At 41.1% G+C, this 7,262-nt stretch overlaps 1 protein-coding gene across 1 annotated transcript in view; it reads right to left on the reverse strand.

Annotated features, from left to right (window-relative positions):
• LOC122814988 (cat eye syndrome critical region protein 2 homolog) overlaps positions 1 to 7,262 on the reverse strand; it is a 2,862,500-nt gene that overhangs the window by 1,966,720 nt on the left and 888,518 nt on the right. The gene's annotated exons all lie outside the window — the stretch shown is intronic.

Below are 7,262 nucleotides of genomic sequence, written 5' to 3' on the forward strand. Positions count from 1 at the left end.
AGGCTGCAAGGTTCAGGGTTTGCAGCCTGTGGATGCAAAATCTGTCCCTCATGCTGATGTAGATGCCAGGGTGGCACTGCTATCAGACTGTGTAGGAGTGGGTACCAGTGCTGGTGTGGCCAGTCTGGGTCAATAAGGATTGTTCTTGGCCTGTCCTGTTTGATCTTGAGTAGTACTTCTGAGAGTAGGGGCAGAGGAGGAAAAGCATAAATTGAGAGGTTTTCCCATGTAAAAGATAGGGCATCCACTTTCCAGTCTTGGCTGTGGGGATTTCTGGTGCAGAATTTGCACAATTGATGGTTTTGGGTGGAGGCAAAGAGGTCCACCTCTGGAGTCCCCCCATCTGTGGATTAGAAATTTGAATGAGTTGGGTTCCAGCTTCCACTCGTGTGGGTCCAGTAGATTTCTGCTTAAGTCATCTGCCAGTAAATTTTGCTTGCCTGGCAGGAATTGAGTTTGCAGGTGCACTTGGTTTCTCAAGGCTGTGTTCCACAGGGCCATGGCTAACCTGCACAGTGGGTAGGAATGAGTTCCCCCCTGATGGTTTATGTACCACAACTGTGGTGTTAAAGGTCTTTATCAAGACTTGCCCTGGCAGGATAAGGTATTTGTAGGCTGTCAGACTATTCTGTACAGCTAACATTTCTTTTTGATTGATATGCAAGGGAATTTGTCCTGGGCTTCATTTGCCTTGAATGCATTTGCCTGCCATGGGAGCCCCCCACACATTGTCTGATGTGTCTGTTCTCGGAGTGTAAAAATCGAAAAACGAAAATTTCAGGTAGCGGCCGACCGGCACTTGCGAACTGCTTCTGCTTCCGGCTTTCACGCAGCAAGAAAAACTGATGAAATGGCATCGGCTGTATATTTTATACCCCAGACGACCTGACATAATGGAAGAGACGACAGCATCCAATGCGGAAATCCCAAGACTCTGGTATTCGGGCCGACTGAGGGCTACACCTGCAGGCAGATAATCCAAGTGTGATGACTGCAACAGTGAAACACTAACATCCATGGTTACTGTGGCCTAGGGAACTTGTGGGCAGAAAGATCTCCCTTCTACCATTGATGGAGAAGTTATGATGCATCATCATAAATCTCTGCATACTTGAGCAAGATGGACTCTGGTGTGAACAGAGTGGAGAATGTGACCACTGGACTGGCGGTGTCTATTGTAACAATCATGTGGTACCTTCCTAATGGTACTAATGTAATGGCAGAGACTATCAGACCTAACCAACAAAGAATCATTCTTGCTTATGGGCAGGGATACTGAGCTACCTGAGAAGCCGCCAGTCTTAATGAAAGAATTCTTGAAGTTGGGAGTTTGGCAATTTGTTGAACTGTATCAATCTGACATACAATGGACTGTGTGTTGTGTGGGGGTAATCTGTTCTTTGTATGATTGATTTTTCTGTCCAACTGGTCTGCAATATGGGGTGGAAGTGTCTAGTAGTGTAACAGATCCTTGGAGTTAGCAGCTGGGAGCCAATGGTCTAAATATGGGAAGACGTTGATCCCTTGCAGTTTTAGGTAAGCTGCCACCACTGTCATAAATTTGAACACCCAGGGGGGCTGTGGTGAGACTGAACAACAGTGCTCTGAACTGGTAGTGATTGGCTCCCAGCCATAAATAGAGAAATCTCCTGGACTACCTTTTAATTTTGATGTAATAGCAGGCATCCTGGAAATCTACAAAGCACATCCAATCATCCTCTCTCAAGAAAGTAGCATGGACTGTACTGCCACCATATGGAATTTCATGTTTGACAAATCAATTGGATCCAGAGACCTCTGCCTGCTCTCTCCTCTAATTTTGTTTCTTCAGTCCTTTTCTCTACAGACTTGTGTTTTTTGTCCTGTCCTTTTTCTTTTCTCTTCTCAGTACTGGAAAAAGATGACCATCTTACTTCAGAGGATATAGTAGAGAGTTCTGTCTGTGGAAGAAGCAAGCTTTTGATTAAGTTTTCCCTCCTGTCTTGGACAGCTCTGGAAACAAAGTAGCAAAGATTTCACAAATGGAAGGCAAATTTTCAAGCTCTCAAACCCTATCTATGCATAACTGTTAACAGAAATAATGTACAAGCAAGTTAATGGTTGCATAAGAGATAGCTGTACCCACCAGAAATAGCACATAAATAACTCAACAAAAACAAGCCACACTGGTGGAATCACAAAATCAATAGGCTGTATAACAGAAGGAAGAAAATCATGGCAAAAAAATTAGGAGGTGCTGCTCTCAAACTAAATCAGAGGATAAAAAAAGTCTACCAAAGCCAAATTTGAGGTAAATTTGGTCTCCCAGGCAAACAGCCACCACAAGACATTCTTTAGCTGTCTGCAAAGCACACTGTAAATGAAGCAAACTATAACTAAGCCAGAAGATAAAGCAAACCTACTGACTGAAATTCAGCTCCAACTTCATCCCTCTCTCCCCCTGAGGAAATGCCATGAAATTTAACTCCCCCTATCACTAAGGAACAAGTCTTTAATGCACTAAGACCAAGAATACTGCAACTGTGGGCCCAGAAAATATCACAGGATGTCTTCTAAACAGCACGTAACATGACCTATCACAGCCCTCTGGAATTGCTATTTAACTGTAGCCTCCAAACAGGCATCATGCTACATGAATGGAGAACAGCAGCAGTCATCTTCTGCACAAGGGTGGGCCATCTACAGACCCTGGAAACTACAAACCCACAAGTCTCACTAGTCTTGCATGTAAAGTCATAGAAAGAATTATCATGGAAATAACGCAGTAAACCTCCAGACACTGGACCCAACACACTTTGGTTTCCACAAGGGCAGGTCATGTCTAACCAACTTGGTGGACTTCGAGGTCACCAAAGCAATGGATGATGGCAAAATGGTTCAAACTGCGTATACTAGCCTGGCCAAGGCATCTGACAGTATCTCACTCAGGCATTGTTAAACTCAAAGAGGTTAGTTAAATACTGTACATCTCCCTGTGGATAGCCTACTGGCTCAGGCAGGACCCAAGAAGTTAGAAAAGAGGAGTCCACGTCTACAAAGAAGCCAGTCACAAGTGGAGTCCCTCAGGGGTCAGTCATTGGACCACTCCTTTTTGGGCATTTACTTCTCTTAAGTCAAGGCCAATGTCAATGTTCTCTGGCTGACTAAACTTGCAGGGAATTGCAAATTAAGAGCAGTCATGGAATCGCACACAAACAAAAGTTCTTCAGGAAGGGCTGACAAACAACTGGTGTCAGGGCCATGGACTAAAACTACATGCCAAGAAATGCATGACAGTACCCTTTGGGAAGTCATCCACCACTGCTACCATAACACAACCCTTAGAGTTGACCCAGTAATCAGGGACTTGGGGACAACACAGACACAGTAATCTAGCATTTGACCATGACGTGTCTACAATAGTGAGGAAAGCATTCTTGCTGCACAACTTGTAAACAAAGGTATGGCATTTAGGTCCAAGGAAGTTACTGTTCCACTGTATTCATCATTTATCAGATTTACCAGAGTACAATGGTCCCTTCAGTATGCACCTAACAAGACATATCCAACAAGTGGAGCATCCACAGAGGTTCCTCACTAAAAAAAAATAGAAGGTGCAAGTAAAATCTCCTACGCAGACTGTCTCAAGGCCCTGCCCCTGTATAACGTCTCCTACAGGCTGTTGAGGGGGAGATCGATGCCTGGCATACAGGGCATTGTCAGACCTCACTCTGATGGACCTTTCCTGCATATCCACAAAACAGCCATCGTCAGAATTACCCGTTCTAAAGACTTAAACCTTACCTAGTATGTATCCCAAAAAATACCCAGTCTCTGGAAGAGGCTCCCCCCATCCACGTGTAGCAAAGTTCCTTCCTAACCCAATTCAAGTGCAACTTGGACAATTGGATGGGAAACTGGAAATTTATCCCTGGCTTGGCACACATCTCTAATGGACACAGGCAACCTGTAAATAGTTCATCTCCCAGGCTCCTGTTGAAAAAGTTTCATCTTCCAAACCCTGCTTATACTTATCAAGGGTACCAAAACTTGTCAGAGATTTGGAATGCATGGCTAGGCTTAAAAAGTCCCTTGTAGTCAATCAGCCTACTAAACACCTATGAACTAAGGTGAGGCACCCAAGCAATGAACACAGAGTAAGGGTCTTAAGGAAGGATCTCGTGTCCACAGGCTGAACACGTCTTACAACCTGAGGGTATTTCAGACATTGAAGGCAAGCAACACTTAAGCTAGCTATTACTCTATAAAAAAATCTACTCCAGGTGTTTACAATAAAGCTACATAAAACAAAAAACACAGAAAAAGGGAGAACACCAACTATTCCATTAAGAAAAACAAAAAACTAGCACTGAGTAAACACCACTGAAAAGTTCTAATAGGAAAAATACTAATCATAGTCTTCTCGTTACATTCGAGTGACACCTCCAGGTGTATCAGGAGTTAACTTCTAGTGACGAATCTAGAATCTAGGAGTCAAACACTGCTCGTTCATATTTGCAACAATAGCTCAAAAAACATACTATGTACAAGATATTAAAATATTTCATCTTGTTTACACAATGGCAAACTCAACTGCATTAATATTTGACCTCTGTCTACTGCAGGTAAACAGATATTAAATTTTGATAAAGGAATAACCACCACTGCGTCTGAATAAAATTCATATTTTATTTCATTGAGTACTCTGGAGACTTATTGGATCTTGGGAAACCTCCATTACGTTTGTATTTCTCTGCTTCACTCTCAGTCATCCATAAGTTCTATGGACTACAGCAGATATTAAATTTTGTTTTTAAGGATGTTAACTTATATAGATATCATTTTCACATTTTTCAAAATATCTCAACAACCAAGTAACACAGACGGAACTCAGCCTCGTATGAAAGCTCTCAGTTAGATGAATAAAATGCTAGACAGTAGGTGAGTAACTTAAAGTTTGCTGAGATACTGTAAGCTGTTTACAGAATATTACAAATGTAATACTGTGTTTACTGCGACTTACCTAAAGAATATCACTACAAAAATAGTTTGTGTTGAAGAGTTTGCCATTTATCCTTTTTTTATAATCCCTGTGATTCCAGAGATATGAACATTTGTTTGAAATGTGAGGACAATTTGATTTTGTCAAAAGGCTTAGGCTCCTCCCAATGGAAGTTACAGTGCAAACTTTCTGAACACTGTTAGAGTGAATGAGTTAAGGACATACCTTTCAACCCCAACGAATTCTTCGGAATTTACCAGTTTTGAGGGCAAAATAATGAGGTGCCACGAATTTCCGGGTGACCCCTTCAATTCCAGAATTTTTAAATTTTATTTATAATTTTAAATACAGCTGACATCACCACATTTTCACCAGTGTGTAAGGGTGTGCATGATGATGTCAGCTGCATTATAAAATTGCAGGACTCTGACACCTGTAGCAGGAGATTTCAAAAAAAAAAAAATCTTCAGCTGTTTAAAGCTGCAGCAGCCAACCAATGACAATATTGCATTAATGGGTGGAGGTTCGGTAACTTGCTTGCCTCTGAGGTGGAGATGGCACAAATGCCAAATCAGAGAAAGCAGAAAACGTATTCCTAGTGAGGATTTAACTTGTGCCTCAAGCCTTATTCTTTCCCTTCATGGTTTTAGAAACCTAAAAGACATATAGAAATTATGCCTGGACAAATGAGAGACGCAGTAAATCCCCAGTGATGATGAATCCTTTTATAGTTTGAATATGCAATCAGTATATTTAATTTTCACCCATTTCTCAATTGTTTTCAAGTGATCCCAACCGGTAGTGGTTGTAGGCTGTAGCAGCAGTCCATTATATAAATTACTGCAAGTTACTGTTTGGTTTGCTCTCCTGTTTATCACTGCAAGTTATGTACATGAAATGTAGTTTTGAAAGTTACTGAACACAAGAATCAAATGATGCCAATAGGATTTGTTTCACCTACTACTATTGTAAGTTTAACAGATGCCACCTTTTTTTTTTTTTTTATCACATTGTCTATAACGGTTTCTCTGTTTTGTTTCTTTTAAGGCAAGTTTACACATTTTAGGTCTCTGGCTGCTCTTTATTCAGCTCGTATTTGTCATTTTATTGTGTTGATTGGGATAGGTTGCTCAAATGTATAAGTTGCATTGTCTGTAAATGGAGATGAAAGATGCAAAAGCTCTTATGTTGTCAACATTCTAACTTTTTAAGAGCAATATTTAAAAATGTGCCTTGCCTATTCGGGGCCTTTGTCCCACCATTTGTGGCTTTATCCAGATTTTTTTTGCTCTAAGTAGTTGAGAGGTACATTCACCAATCGTGTAGTATCTTCTCTCATAGCAAATAGTCTCAACTCTCTCTCTACGTCTTTCCTTTCCTCTTCATTTGAAACAAAGCCAGATGTCTGCATAAAATAAAGGTTTGTTGACAATTTTACTGCTTGCATTTATTTAAAAAAATACACAAGCGGTACGGTACCATTCTGAAGCAAAATCTGGAGTATTTGAGGCAGGCAACATTCAACATTTAACTGTTAACTTCTACTCCATAACACTGGTGGTACCATTTGTGGAAAATGATGTAGAACCTACAAGACTTCATAATATTACACCTTAAGAACCTGACTTAAAAGTATGAATTGTAAAACTGCGCATTTACAGGTAAGATGAGATCTATGGCCTGACTACCCTGATCTATACCTTTAGAAATGCTCATGGATCATGGTCGGAAATTAAATAAAATACCAAGTATTAGGATTCGGTGCTAAACTGCATGCACAGCAACGGTAACCCCTACTTACTTTTAGCACTAGCTCCAACATTGTGACATGAGAAATCCCATCGAAGTAGGCAGTTTGGATTGCAGTGACCTGTGTTACATTCTTGGGAGTCGGCAGAGAACATTAGTTCTGTGGTAGAGTTTAGACTGCAACAAGTGAACCTCTTTACTTAGGCCTTGGTAATTTCTTAAACAGGCAGAATTTGTTTACTTTAGGTGCAGTCATTACAGCAGACATTTCACATGTTGTCATTTGAATCTAACCGTGTTTTGCAGGCAACTGCTCTGCCAAAACCATACCGTGAAATGAAAAAACACAGTATTCTACAGATTACACAAATTGGGGGTTCAAGAGCCCAAGGCCCTTGTTTGTGTGTGTGTGTGTGTAAATGTTTCTGCAGGCTTGCACGTATTTCTACATGCAGGCAATGCCTTCTCCTATCTGGACCACAGGAACAGTGGGCTGTGCTCTGCATTAATTTAACACATAGCGCCCACCTCT

The sequence above is a fragment of the Protopterus annectens genome, chromosome 11.part0, assembly GCF_019279795.1.
Source record: "Protopterus annectens isolate FY-2018-M chromosome 11.part0, PAN1.0, whole genome shotgun sequence".
NCBI classification, from domain to species: Eukaryota; Metazoa; Chordata; order Ceratodontiformes; family Protopteridae; genus Protopterus; species Protopterus annectens.